Source organism: Paroedura picta, chromosome 4, assembly GCF_049243985.1.
Source record: "Paroedura picta isolate Pp20150507F chromosome 4, Ppicta_v3.0, whole genome shotgun sequence".
Classification (NCBI taxonomy): domain Eukaryota; kingdom Metazoa; phylum Chordata; class Lepidosauria; order Squamata; family Gekkonidae; genus Paroedura; species Paroedura picta.
The window spans coordinates 117,456,677-117,471,891 of record NC_135372.1 but is presented as its reverse complement, the minus strand read 5'-3'; the positions used below and the strand labels follow the sequence as shown (position 1 = coordinate 117,471,891).

General features: G+C 45.1%; 1 protein-coding gene and 1 long non-coding RNA gene across 5 annotated transcripts in view; one reads left to right on the top strand and one right to left on the bottom strand.

Annotated features, from left to right (window-relative positions):
- Window positions 1-15,215, top strand: part of DLGAP4 (DLG associated protein 4) — a 360,647-nt gene that overhangs the window by 66,954 nt on the left and 278,478 nt on the right. For 3 of the 4 annotated variants that reach the window (XM_077335345.1, XM_077335344.1, XM_077335347.1), the window contains exon 2: window positions 14,095-14,266. The gene's annotated coding sequence lies outside the window, so the exon portion shown is untranslated. Of the gene's footprint in view, window positions 1-12,010; window positions 12,141-14,094; window positions 14,267-15,215 lie in introns of those variants that run through there. The other variant, XM_077335346.1, reaches the window with a different exon arrangement.
- On the bottom strand, window positions 6,842-11,744 carry LOC143836863 (uncharacterized). Its single transcript, XR_013230794.1, has 3 exons — window positions 11,607-11,744; window positions 7,206-7,268; window positions 6,842-7,014 (listed from the first exon to the last, which is right to left on the bottom strand). It is a non-coding gene; the product is annotated as an uncharacterized LOC143836863 (long non-coding RNA).

Below are 15,215 nucleotides of genomic sequence, written 5' to 3'. Positions count from 1 at the left end.
CCTAGCAGTGGTACGATCATGCAGAACATGGCTGAGGAGCATAGCTGTGTATATACCCGCCTGGAGCCCCTCCCCTTCCTGGCCCTTCATTGGTCATTTGGGGAGGTGGAACAGGTCAGTATGACCATATATAGTCATACCACCAGTTAAATGTTTAACACATTTAAAAGTATTTTTAAAAAATTAACTCTCACCAATCCAGGAAAACCAGGGCCATCAAGAAACCCCAAGGCTTCACGAAGCTCTGGTTGAGAAAGCCTGATTTAGCGGAAAGCAAAATCACCACATTAGGAACTTTCTTCATGACCATCTTTCTTAGAGTTGTACATTAGCCTTATTCTAAGGAGGGTCCACAGCTTTTACTTAATCTGTTATTTCAAATAACTGTTCTTTCAAATAGTGGCATGACAAGGGTAGGTGGGGAATGCTCTCTGCAATGGGTGCAATTTGGGGAAAGACCCTGAAGCCAGTGTCACACTGTATCCAGATGAATTTCTTTCCTTTTATTTTTAAAATGCAGTTATGGATGAAGCCACCAGGAGAAAAGGAAGTCTGAGCATTGCCAAAAATGGTCTAGGTTTGGCTAGCTTTAGGGCGTTTCTGCACATCAGTAAAAATAGCGATTTGCCAGCTGAATGACAAAGCGCTAAATGTTATCTCACTTCCCAGCCATTCCTCACCTTTTCTGATGTCTCGCCTTGTCTGCCACCATTTTGCGCTCCTTATCCTTCACATGCTGCTGGAAATGGTGGAAGAGAGCCACATACATTATACGTGACTCTCTTCTGCTTACCAATCAATCCAGGCAGCCAATTCTCTTCCTCCATATTCTATAATGGGACTGTCAGCATTCCCAACTTATCATGGCCTGGGGGGGGTTGGGGTTTGAGGTAGAGCCTCCAAACATTCAGGGTAGCTCCGAGAGATTCTTCCCTGACTCCCCTCCAAATTTCAGAATGATTGGTCCAAGGGGTTCACATGTAGGAGCTCCAAAAGGGGTGCCCCATCTCTCCATTATATCCTATGGGATGGACCCATTATTGGATATAATGGTGGGGTGGGGGCAGCTATACTTCCTCATCATATTGTTCAGGATCATGCAACTTCTTGGGTTTCTCAAAGCCTGAAGAATGTTTCAGGAGTTTCTCAAGAGTAAAAAAGTTGAGAAAGGCTGGCGTAGTCTGTTTGCCTGTTTCCTATGACCTCCTTGTCTTTGAATCCCTGTGCTTTAGACCCTGTCTTCCACCAGAGCTTGTATGAGGTTTTAATCACAACTAAACTGACAATTTTCCCTCACAGGAGCTAGACAACAACCTATTCAGCTCCCTGAGCAACTGAACATTTTGGGCCACCACAGCAGTTCAGCAGAGCTTCACTGCAACAAGCTCAATAAAATATAGATTATTCTGGTTTCTAAAATGCACCCCATTGCTCAGAGGTCTTTGTATTTATCAGCATAATAATCCATAATATTAAAAGGAACCCATGTGCAAGAAGATAAAAGATAAAACTGACACAGCAGATAGTATAACTAGTAGTGACCTCAGTTATATGCCAATTTTAAATGGTAGGCCTCATATGGTTTCCTGAAGGTCAGCCATCACAGAGTTTGACAGACTGGCCCTCTACAGGGGCTCCAGAGACTTTGGCTATCCATTAAGATTTTTTTTTTACCACATTTCCTTGGAGACAGAACCTTGAGACTGTTAGAGGTAGTACTGAGAATACCACAGCTGGCTTATCTGTACAAATGCCAATTCTTGCGTGTGCAGTTTAATGCATGCTTTGATTGTAGCTGTTTTTTTTCCAAGATTTTAAAAAACAAAGAAATTTTTATATTCACAAAAGCTGCCACAGAAGCCAGTCATGATCTCCATGTCATTCATTTGCTTAGATCAGCCTTTCTCAAGTTTATTACCATTGAGAACCCCCTGAAATATTCTTCAGGCTTTGAGAAACCCCAGAAGTGGTGCAATCCTGCAGAATATGATTGGGAAGCATAGCTGGGTACACACCCACCAAGGGTCCCTCCCCTCCCCACCTGCTCCAGGCCCATCATTGGTCATTTGTAGGGGGGGAGCAAGTTGACATGACTGTAAATGGCCATATCCCCCATAACAAATTTTGAAAATATATATTAAAAATTAAGTATATACAACAAGAAGAAGAATTGGTTCTTGTATGCCACTTTTATCTACCTGAAGGAGTCTCAAAGTGGCTTACAGTTGCCTTCCCTTTCCTCTCCCCACCACAGACACCCTGTGAGGGAGGTGAGGCTGAGAGAGCCCTGATATTACTGCTCAGTCAGAACAGCTTTATCTGTGCCATGGCAAGCCCAAGGTCACCCAACTGGCTGCATGTGGGGGAGTGGAGAATCAAACCCAGCTCACCAGATTAGAAGTTGGTGCTTCTAACCACTACACCAAGAGAGAGGTGATGTAACTAGGTCCAAATAGTTTCATATTTGCATGTAACACTTGACTGAACTGAGTATTGGATGGATCACTAGTCCTTCAGTTGATCCATGTGCTCAGGAAACGTGGGGTAGCTTCTCACTAATGGAGAAATTATAGTGGCGAAAAAAGAAGTGAGGGCAGAAATAAGTTCAGATCTGAAGGGGTAAATGTGTATGTTGATGATGTTATCCGTTCAGTTGTGTCCCACCCTCGGTAATTCTATAGGAAAATTTTCACCAGACGTTTCTGTCAATGACCGCTTCTTTTAGTTGTTAAATGCAGCAAAACCAGAAAGGCCTTTTGACCTCACAGTTTAATGTCCTTCAAAAATGGTGATACACATCCAATTTATCTACCAGCTGAAGGCAGACTATATTAGGGTTGCCAGCTTTGGGTTGGGAAAGACCTACAAATCCTGGGGGTGGAGCCTAGAGAGGCAGGGTTTGGGGAGGGGATGGACCTCAGCAGGGTACAATGCCTTATGTCCCACAATCCAAAGCAGCCATTGTCTCCAGAGGAACTGATCTCTATTTGTCTGGCGATCAGCTGGAATAATGGGAGATGTCAAGGCCACACCTGGAGGTTGGCAACCCTATACTATATGCTTCTGAGGAAATGGCTGTTGCCCCACAAAAGCTTATGACACAATACAGGTGTTAGTTTTTAAGGCGCCTTTGCTTTTTAATGGATTCTGTTCCTTTTAGCAGTTTCTTAGCACTTTGAATTTTAAACCTATTTGTACCACCCCTTCACTTCATGCTAACTGAGCACATCTGCTTGTCAATGTTTGCTTAGGGCTTTGATCATTTATCTTAATTACTCTGTTTTGGAGAAGTGTGGGCCCAGTAAAATGAAAGAAGCTCATAACAGAAAGTGAAGAAAATTCACACAGAGCTAGAGAAGAATGTCCTGTCTTTAAATTTCAATGATATATGACCAAGTCAGCTTGGTATAGTAGTAACTAGTTCATGGACATCTGGAGAGCCTGTGGTGTAGAGGGTAAGAGTGGTGACCTCAAACTGGCTGGACAACCCAGTTTGATTCCTGACTTCTCCACAGATAGCCAGCTGGCTAACTTTAGGTCAGTCACAGTTCTCTCAGAGCTCCCTCAACCCCATCTACCTTACAGGGTACCTGTTGTGGGGAGAAGAAGGGAACACAACTGTAAGCCTCTTTGATTCTCTTTTGGGTAGCAAAAAGTGAGGTCCAAAAAACAGCTCTTTTTCAATCTCAGGTTGGCAGTCTAGGCCAGCCTTTCTCAACTTCTTGACCATTGAGAAACCCCAGAAACATTCTTCAGGCTTTGAGACCCCCCCCCCTCAAATGGTGCAATTGATTGGGAAACATAGCTGTTTGCCTGCCCATCTTGGAGCCCTCCCCTTCCCACCCCCTACAGGCCCATCATTGACCATTTTGGGAGGGGGGAGGTCTGCATGACCATATACAGTCATATTACCTAATAAATGTTTAAAAAATATATAAATGTATTAACTCCCACCCATTCAAAAAACCCTTCCCGGGCTGTAAAGTATTTCCTGGGCTTCATAAAACCCTGGTTGAGAAAGCCAGCTCTGTGTTGGGAAATACATGGAGATTAGGAGGGGGCACTGGGAAGGGGAGAGATTTTAGTGGGTATTGTAGCGCACAGTTCACCTCCCAAAGTGGCCATTTTCTCCCGGTTAACTCAATTATGTCGCTCAGAGGTTAGTTGTACTCTCAGGAGACCTCAAGCCACTACTTGGAGGTTGGCAACCATAGTTATCATATAGGATCTATGCCTTCAAATCTGAAATGGAAATTCTTTCTAAACACTTCCGGGCTTCCTCAAGTTTCTATCCACAGTCAAATCTGCTAAAATATGCATGCTACAATGGCAAATGAGGCTGGGTTCAAAAGGTCTCAGGAAATCCCAAAGAGCCAAGGGGTGGGCCTTAGTGATGTCACACTGGCTGGCTACTACTTGTGGTATTTGCACACACAACTAGGAAGATGGTAATATGGTACTTGCGTATGTTTGTGTGGAGTCACAATCATGTGGCTCTGAAAAGACGGACTAGTTACGAATTATATTTTTCAAAAATATGGAGATCTACTATGTACTAAATGTAAAATGTGGTCCATACAACCATCACCTCCCAACAGGATTACTGCAATTCGCTGTATGCAGGGCTACCCTTGAAGCTGTTTTTGAAACCCCAACTGGTCCAGAATGCAGCTGCATGTGTGGAGGGCACATGTAGGACATCTGCTCTCCCAGATGCACTGGCTCCAAATGGGAGATTGAATCAGATTCAGGGTTTTGATCATTACCTTTATAGTCCCAAACAGTCTGGTACCATCATACCTGTGGGATCGCCTCTTCCTGTACATCTCTCAAGGAGTTCTAATTGAGCCAAATTTCCTCCAGATCCCCAGCCCTAAAGAGATTAAATTGGCCCTGGTTCTGGCCTGGTGGAACACTCTTCCAAATGACATCAGAGACCTGTGGGCCTTGAGTGGTTCCGCCAGGCCTATGACTGAGGCCCCAAAGAACTTCAGAATTATGCCAGCCTCCCTGCCATAGCCTCAATTTATATGTCTTCCCACCTCTCTCCTCCTTTTCCAGTAAGTATAAGATCTGGACAATTGATGTTGGAACAGTGTTTTAGATTTTATCTACATTTAATTGTATTTAAATTAGGACTTTCCCATATTTTATCCAGATATTATTTTAAATATGTATTTTATTATGATGTAATCCGCTCCAAGTCTCAGGAAATGGGGTGGAAAATAAGTACAACTGTAAATTAAAAAAATAAATTAAAATGTGCTGGGACTGTTAGCACCAGATTACTGCCTCCCATTTCCATTTTGCACGTATAGCAGTTAGCACATGCGTAGTTGTGTGGCTGAAATTCCAACCTGAGGCCCTGCAAATAACCCCTGAAGGCCCAGCCTCAGAGCCTGAAATCCGGCTGTCCTATCAGAGGGAAGTTTTCATTAGCTAATTTTGGCAGTGTTATCAAGGTCCTGTAAAGAACTCCTGTACCTTCTGCTGCTGGCAAGAAAAGGACGAAGTGCCCTACACCAAGCTGCCTGGGGCTTCCCTCTGTTCATAACAGCAGGAATAGTGCCAGGTGTCTCCATTCTGCTTAGATACACACACAGCAGTAGAGGCAGGCATAGGACTGGTTGAAGGTTCAATAAGAACAGCATGATTTAGGTGTCCTTTGCATGATTATTTTAGTCCTTTAAAAGTTTTTTTCCCAATGGCCATTTTGTGTGCCACGTAATCCCATTGGAAGCATGACTGCAGATGGGAACCAGTACTTAATGCTGAGATATGTATTACAACCTGCCCTATATATCCCAGTCAAATGGTGTTTGTATGTGTGTATGACTTGTGGGGACCGCTGCAAGGGGCTTTCAAGGCAAGTGAGAAGCAGAGGATGTTTGCCATGGCCTTTCTTCCTTGGAGGTCTCCCATCTAAGTAGTAGTAACCAGAGCTGACCCTGCTTTGCTTTAGAGACTGAGGAATGCCATGCCACCTTTGGTGGCCATGCGAGTTTGGGGTAGTGATTAGGAGTGCGGACTTCTAATCTGGCTTGCCGGGTTTGATTCTGCACTCCCCCACATGCAGCCAGCTGGATGACCTTGGGCTCGTGACATCACTGATAAAGCTGTTCTGACCGAGCTGTAATAACAGGGCTCTCTCAGCCTCACCTACCTCACAGGGTGTCCGTTGTGGGGAAAGGAAAGGGAAGGTGACTGTAAGTCGCTTTGAGCCTCCTTTGGGTAGAGAAAAGCGGCATATAAGAACCAACTCTTCTTCTTCTACCAAATGAAAGAAAATTGGTTTTATACCCTACTTTTCACTACCCGAAGGAGTCTCAAAGCAGCTTACTATCAACCTTCCCTTCCTCTCCCTACAACAGACACCCTGTGAGGTAGGTGAGGCTGAGAGAGATGAAACTGCTCTGTGAGAACAGCCCTATTATGATTATGACTAGCCCAAAGTCACCCAGTTGGCTACATGTGGAGTAGGGAGGAATCAAACCCAGCTCACCAGATTAAAAGCCGCTGCTTTTAACCACTACATCAAAATTGAATTAGTCTGGTCCCATGAACCCATTTGGGAAGCTTTTGGCAGTAGGTTGTACCCTATTGCTTTTTTAAAACAATTGTAAGTGCATTTTCTTTATTTTAGCAGCAGTCTACATTGTGCTTATTTCACCACTGTTCCATTCCCTTTCTTCGATCCTGACCTTGCTAACGGTGGTGGCTATTAATCAGCGCAATCCAGCAATGGGCACATTCAAGCGCTCCGGCTTGCTGCGTAGGCACCACGGCAGGCACTGTAGAAAAAACCTGAAGCCATTATCAGCATCTGGTTGCAGAATAAACACTTGGACTATGCATTGCTGCACGGGGAAGCAAGCCCAGGCTCTGGTGCATAATTCCTTGGTTTCTGTTTCCAGTCATGTTCTTTGGAACAATGCAAAGTTTTCTGTTTTCATTAGTCAAATGCTTCCGGGTGAGATCTGTTCTCTTGCACCCTGGCTCTTCATTCATGTGGACCTGAAACGTCATTGAAAAAATTCAAACTGAAGGTCCACAGGCCGTACAGTAATTATGACTGATGTTTTATTTCTCAGTGTTTTGTATATCTCATGGCACGTATTCCTAGGAAATGAATTAACACATTTTAATGTATTTTAATGTATGAGCTTGCTTTCAGTGTAACACCAAGTATTTCAGAACATGCTCACCTCTTATCCCCTTTCTGCCTGTGGTTTCCAAGAAGTGTTCAGTGATGGCTCCGGAAAAGGTCCCTATAAGAGAAGACCCAAAGTCATCTGGTCTGGCCATCTTACTAAGAGCAGCAGCATTAATTTACAGCATGCCACACGCAGAGCACGGGAACATGACAGAAAGACGCCTGCAGAACCAAATTTGTTTGTTTACTAGAGGCAAATCCCATTGCACCCAGGAATACAATGGGCACTAGGATGCACATCTGCACTGTGGCCTTCCTGGGGGCTGGCTGCATGGCAAAAGCTCATGTCCACCCCTGGACACTTGAGGCCCCACCTCCAAACCTCAAGGAACATCCCTAACCCAAGGGTCACCAACCTCCAGGCTACTGGGGATGAAAGGGATTGCTTGGGAGGGGGTGGGAACTCTGTGGCAGAGCGGTTGCAGGATGGGATGAGGTTGGGACCTGGGGATTTGCAGGTCATTTACAGGCTACAGAGATCAGTCCACCTAGAGAGAAGCCATGGCTTTGGATCCCATTGAGGTGCAAGGATGCCAGGTTTCAGGTGGGAAACAAAGAGAAATGCTGGATGGCAGTAATTGCTAATAACAATAATAATTTATGATCTTGTCAGAGTTTCTTCCTTTAATGAAAATATTTAATTGATAGCAAAATTTGCTTAAAGAACTGAAAACCTTTCAGTTAGTCCATTCTTCAGTTCACTTCAATTTCAAAGTGAATTAAAAAAAAGCCGTATGTTACAATCAAACATGAAAACATTGGTTGGCAAAGAACTTACAGAGGGTTTCTCAATTACTGCCTCTATGTTGGCTTTTCTCAACTTTTTTACCATTGAGAAACCCCTGAAATACTCTTCAGGCTTTGAGAAACCCAGAAGTGGGATTTCCAGGTCCCAACTGGAGGTGAGCATCCCCACCACAGGTCAGAGGTGCCAGCCTCCAGAATGAAAGCTCCTCTCCAGACTGCAGAGGTTAGTTCCCCTGGCGGAAAGGGCTGTTTGGGATGGGGACAGAGGCCTGTGTTGTACTCCCTTCTACTGAAACACACACAAACAGAGAACACAGAGGACAAAAAAATTCCTCCTCAAATTGCAAACCTTATGAACCACACAATCACCTATCCATGTAGGAAATACCTAAGTGTCTCCCTTCTTGGATTTCTCTTGGCCAGAAGCTCAAAACTTAAAGGAAAAGAATCCCATAACAATCAATGAGCAAGTCAAAAAAAGACTTACACCATCCTCCAGTAACAACTTCTTCTACCTGTGTTCCAACAACGTCTCTTTAAGGCAATGGCAATTTGTACAGCTTGGTGCAGTGGTTAAGACCAGCGGCTCCTAATGTGTGAGTCCCTGCTTCTCCACATGCTGTGTGAACTTGGGCTAGTCACAGTTCTGTTAGAAACCATTCTCACAGAGCAGTTTCTCTGAGAGCTTTCTCAGCCTCACCTACCTCACAAGGTGTCTATTGTGGGGAGTGGAAGGAAAGGCTATAATAAGTCACTCTGGGTATAAAAACCAACCCTTCTACTGGGAAGGTGCTACTGAGAAACAGTGTCTTCCCCCTTCCACATATCCTCATGGTGCTTCTGTGCCCTATCTACACTTCCCCCATCTTCCATGCCATTGGTCTCAAATTTGCTTTGTTGGGATGGTCTTGGAAAGACTGCAGCAAGACCAAGGTGGTCTCCATATGGAAAGAGAAAGTCTGCATCTTCCCAGTCCCACCCACATCAGCATTATTTTCTGTGCTGCAATTGCCTGTGATGGCTTTCCCCAAAGCATTCCTCCCTTTTCAGATTGCAAATTGTGCACCTCACATGACTTACTCATGAGTAAATGTTCCCAGGGCAGAGGCTTTTCCTGGCTGTCCTGGGTCCAAAAGGGCTGGCATGGGGGCACCTCTGGGCCCCCCTTCCAGATGGCACACAGAGTCTGCATCAGGAGGCAGCTCACACTCCCCCCTCCCCCATCCATCCTCCAAGTCAACAGAAGCCAAGAGGCCAGGGCAATTTACTGGCAGCAGCGCAGTTCTACTTTAACCCAGAAAACGTCTGCCACTGGGAGCAAGTTAGAGCCAGAGAGCAGACTCCTGTCTGAGGCCCATGACCTACTCATAACATTACCAGTGTAGAGGCTTTTCCTGACTGCCATACTATTCACTCATGAGTAAACATTCCCAGGGCAGAGGCTTTTTCCTGGTTGCCCTGTTTCCTAGAAGGCCTGCAGGGGGCTGTTTCTGGGCCATCAACAGCCCCACCTCCAGAAGGCACGCAGAGGCTGTGCCAGGAGGTGGCTTGCTCCATGTCCTCCAAATTGTTTTGAGGCCAGCTCTTTTTCCACCCAACAAACTACTGAAATTGGCAGGAAGTTGGAATCAGAGAGCTGACTCCTTATTAGCCTTTCCTGGCTGAGAGCAACCTCCTGATTGGGTCTAAGCAACCAGAGCTGAGGGCTCTCCTGATTGGGGCTAAACTATCCTGGCTGAGGGCCATGGCTTACTCATGAGTAAACATTCACAGGGCAGGAGCCATGGCTTACTCATAAGTAAACATTTCCAGGGTAGGATGTTTTCCTGGCTGTCTGCACGCAATTTGACCTGCTTGGCCCTCATTGGCAGAGTGGCTTGCAGGAGAACTTTTATTTGCCAGATCATGCCATGAAGTAACCAGTTGCAGCTGTGTAATTAGGAACGAATTAGGATTTTACTGCTCCTTGGGTGTTTTTAATTATGCATGCCATTTGTGCTCAGGTCTGGATGACCCAGGCTAGGCTAATCTCATCAGATTTTAGAAGCAAAGCAGTGTCAGCCTTGGTCAGCATTTGGATGGGTGATCACCAAGGAGAACCAGGATCACTACAAAGAGACAGATAATGGCAAACCACCTCTGTTAGCCTTCAGCCCCGAAAACCCAATGGGGTCAACCATAGGTCAGCTGTCACTAGACTGCACTTTACACACTCACACTGTATTTATAAGCGATCTTTAGCTATGGAAAGGCCAGGATATAGATGTTTTCATAAATAACAGAAAATGCCTGAAAAATATATATAGGTCTTAATTTGGCAAGTGTTGCCACTCTGCTGGTGGGGTCAGGAGATATCTCAGAGAAAACCATCTTAGTGTAGTGGTTAAGAGTGCAAGCTTCTAATCTGGTGAGCTCAGTTTGATTCCCCATTCCTCCTCCACATACAGCCAGCTGGGTGACCTTGAGCTAATCACCACCCTGTTAGCTTTTCACACAGAACAGTCTATCTCTGAGCTGTCTCAGCCTCACCTACTTCACAGCGTGTCTGTTGTGGGGAGAGGAAAGGGAAGGTAATTGTAAGCTGCTTTGAGATTTCTTTGGGCAATGGAAAGTGAGGGATAAAAAACAATTATCCTTCCAAAAAAAGTTCTATTGTATTTCATTTGTGATGTACCAAGGTAGTCACCGGGCCAGCCTCTATCAGTGAAATTATTGGTTCAATGTCCATTGAGAATGGAATATGCATGCTTTGGGTGAATACAGAACTCATTATTAGAGGAAATATGGCATACGTAATAGAAGGTAGCTCATTTGAGTGCTATCAGGAAAATACATTTCTTGCAAAATAATTTTTTAGAGGTTTGTGGATACAAATATGTAGCTTTGTGCAGGATCACCCTTTGTGATTTCTTTTCGGAGGGATGGAGTCAGTTTAGAGCATTGCTAATTGGCTCTTTTCTTCCTGTCTGCCTTTAGTTTATTCCATGTGTCCTTGATATGCTGCTTTGTCCAACCAAGTCTGACTCTCTTCTTTGCTTTCATTCCCTTTCGTTGATTTTACTTGCATTTGATCTCAGCTGTCCTTGAATTATCTCTATAGAAGAGCTTTTCTCTCTTTTTCACTCTTCCCTCTCTGCCCAACGGGGGAAAAGACACATTTTGTGCTTTCCCATCCATCAAGAACAATTTTCTTTTCATCTGCTTCTTGGGCTTCACCTTTCTAATTCAGCTGTCTCTTGCTTTACAAATTACTTACACAAGTTGTACAGGCCTTATTCACAGAGTGATAGGGAGGCTAGGGCTGAACATTCAAGCGCATGATGATTAAAAGCAAATAAAGCTAAACCGGGGAGGCTTTTCTTGTTTTCTCCCCCTTCTTTATTTAAAGACTAGCTCAGGAAGTAACGAGACTTATTCCTGAATTCCCAACAATCCCGTCATGCTTGGAATAATGTTATGTTCAGAAACTGCAAAGAAGCTTGGAATGGTCTCCACCCTGTTCTTTAAAATCTACCACAAGCCCAGCTTCTGCTCTGTAATGGAGCTCATTGTAGCTTAGCCCAGCAGTTCTCAAATGATTTTGAACCATTTTGAAGGACTACAGTTAAGACTCAAGCTAAAAAAAAATAGTGTGTCTGAGACTTACCAAGGCAGCATGTTGACACGGTGCAGGGGCAGCTGGGGGAGGCACGGTGTGCACCTGCTGGCATGAGCACGGGCCAATCAGCAGCACGCTGCTGCAGCTGGATGAGGGGGTGGGGCCTGAGCACACCTGTATAAGACACCCCATGCTTGGCCTCTGCCTCTTTGTCCCTGGCTCTCCGGCAGACAGCCTCATTCCCACCCTATTTTCTGATGGTTGTTCGGGTTATGTGTTGAATTTATTGTCACCCCTGTGTGTGTGTGTGTGTGTGTGGTGGGAGGGGGGGTGCCATGAGAGAGAGCCTGATGGCAGGGGCCCTGTTTGCATACAGGAGTCCCTGGGAGTTTAGGACCTCCTGAGAGGTGGCACAGCAAAAGGAAACCACCCAGCTGGGTAGGCTTAAACAGACCCATTGCCAGGGGGCCAGAAGGTAGTCAACTGAGGTTGGTGCCCTTTGGCTTCTCCACAGAAAGGTCCTTTCCCTGGTAGGGCAGGATTCCAAGAGGCAAGGAGATCCGAGTTCCTGGCTGGAAACAGGTAAGACTCAAGGGCGCCTCTCAGGGTCTGGGGTTGAGGGAACCAGTCAGCTGACTGGCAGGTCAGGCTCTCTTCTCATTGGTGGCAACCTTGTTAAATGTTGAATAAAGGCTATGGCCATTTAAAAAGCCAGAACACTTGGGTTCTCATTGCAGCCAAAATGCCCCACGGCATGTCAAAAGAAAACCCCAATCAAAATTCTCCATTAAGAAAAGAAAATTGCAACTTCTGCCAAGTATGTACATTAGGCATACATGCATCCCTGGGATGATTTCGTGTATGTTTAGATACCTGTGATAAGAGCAAGGAGCTCCAAAATCACTGGTGCTATGCTTCTTCACCACTGGAGATCTTGCTGATTCCTCCTGGACATTTTCAAGCTTAAGAACGTGATTTCCTTTTTAAAAAATGAAAGCTGGGATTCAAAGGAAAGTGATTTCTACAACCAGCACCAAATGATATTTCTCCCCACATTTCTGCAAAATCACAGTGTCCATCAGGACTGTGCATATAGCCTTTGTTACCTTGAGAAGTGTAACTTCCTTGGACCTGTCTCTTTCTCCAGTGTTCATTGCTGACATTCTGCTGACTCAATCCTTTTCTCCTACCCAGACACACTGCTTGGATGGGGGTGGGGAGCTGTTGCTCAGCAGGAGACCATCTTCTGTGCCTGCAGAAGATCCCAGGTTTGATCCCTGGCATCCCCAGTTTAAAAAATTCAGTAGTAAAAGTCCTTGACTTGAGGTTCTGGAGCTGCATTGCCAGTCAAAGAGAACAGACAGTATTGACCTTGATTGGTCCCAGATGCTGACTAACTGTAAGGCAGCCTCATGTGGGAGCCTGGCCATAGCAACAGGGTGTGACACACTCTTTTAGGAGAAGCTACTTTCATTAGGGTCAGGCCTTAATATAACCTAGACTGGACCAGATGCTGGATCAGAAGAGGCTGATCAAGCTAATCTGGGACAACGCTGTTTACTATTTAGTCCTGCATGCCCAGTGACTGCCACCCAAAACAACAGAAGCCAGTATGTATGCTGTGGATGATGCCTCTATCATGTCACTCTCCACCCACATGAATCAATGGTTTGTCTCCAGCCTCAGGTTCAGAACCTGCCCCAAACTGATCCCCATGAAATTCTATCAGTGCTCAACTCTAAACTTCCCCAACCTGTCAGCTTGTTTCAGAGGCATATATAGCTGAATGTTTAGCAGGAAGCCAGTGGGCCAAAGAGCATCAAAGCTTGTGAATTCATAGCGGAAAATGTTATATTTAACAAAAACTCCAAGGAGAAAACCAGGATGTCAAGGTGGATAGCCTTAACCTGGATGGGCCAGACTATCGAGTTCATCAGATTCTGGAAACTAAGCAGGCCTGGCCCTGATTAATACTTGGATGGGAGCCCACTGAGGAAGTCCAGGGCTACTACACAGAGCCAGGCAATGCCAAACCATCTCTGTTCATCCCTTGCCTTGAAAAAAAACATGGGGTCTCCATAAATCAGCTCTAACTTGATGGCATTTTTTACCAAACATTGATGGGACAGACTGACTAAGGCAGGGGTAGTCGAACTGCAACCCTCCAGATGTACATGGACCACAATTCCCATGAGTCCCGGCTGGCAGGGGCTCATGGGAATTGTAGTCCATGGACATCTAGAGGGCCGCAGTTTCACTACCCCTGGCCTAAGGCTTTGCCTTAGGGCAAAACTAGATATGAGAAATACATGACCCTGCATTTAAAAAGAAAATTAAAAGTAGCCTTGGCCTGGGAGAGGGAGGACAAATTAGACAGGAACTGAGAGGAGAGGCTTCCTGTTGTTTCTGCATCTCCCTTCCCCCCCCCCCAGTCATTATTTTCCCTGAATGGGGCAGGGGGGAGAACGTCTCCAGAAGATCTGGAGTACTTCTATTTGAGTGCTGTTCTAATTCTGTTTTTTCTTTCTATTTGCAGACTGAATAAACTGTTCAGCTTGTCCTTGCGTTTCCAACCACCACTATCCTCCTCATTCACCTAACCAGGTCTCTACGTGGAAAACGGATGGATGTTCAGAAATTGCGGGGTTCTCGTTAAAAGCAGGATTGTTCATGGGGAGAAACCCAGTTGCTGGATGATCATTCTTATGGTGAGTCTCTTGCCGCTGACTTCTGCATAACCGTGTGTGGCTAATGGGGAAAATACCATTCTTTAATGTATCCCCGAACTAGGACTAACACAGAGAAAAGGAGGCATGCGGAACTGATGGCTTTTAGCATTTCTGTGGCTTGCTTTGAGATGCTGGGATGATTGCTGTGATGGTCTCTGGTTCCAGGAAATGGTTATAATTATGCAAACAAGGTATTTGTCTGTTCCATATTCTATGGCTGACTTGTTCCCACTTAGCACAATATGAATGCAACAAGGTTTTCTAGAGAGAAGTGACAAAATTGTTTGTCTGGTAATACATTATAATTGGAAGCTTTGCCTTTAATGAGTGAAGGCGTAGTCTTCACATCCCGCAAGGAAATACACTGCAATGCCTTATATATATCCATGTGGAGGATAGGCTTCCTTGTTCAGTAATGCAGTACAGCTGCTTCTTAGTATCTATATTTACTCTGTTTGCAAGGATCCATGTCCAATAGAGAGGTTTGGTCTCAGGTGTACCTTTTCACTGTTGCTCACTGCAGATAATTGGGGGGGGGGACCCCCCAAAACCTAATTCCTAGGAATGAATGGATCTTCTCTATGCATGTGATTGTGGGAGGCACATTAAATTATAATCACAGCAGCAGTGTTTATGGAATTGTCAACATACATTACTGATAAAAGCCCATTCAGGCATTAGGCTTGTGATTACTACTTTAATTTGCTATGGCATTACGAGGATCCCTCTGCCTGTGGCCAGCTGGTTGCTGCTGTGCACAGGTGCTGGGTGCAATAGCTGTCATGTAGGAGCTTCAACTACTTGCATACCTCTTAACCTTTGGGGTAAATTGCTTGAGCATGCAAAAACAAAACAAAAATCCAACCCTTAGTTTTGTATACGTTGGTGGCATCTGAGGATGGACTCAACAGCCAGTGCTTGCAGAAAT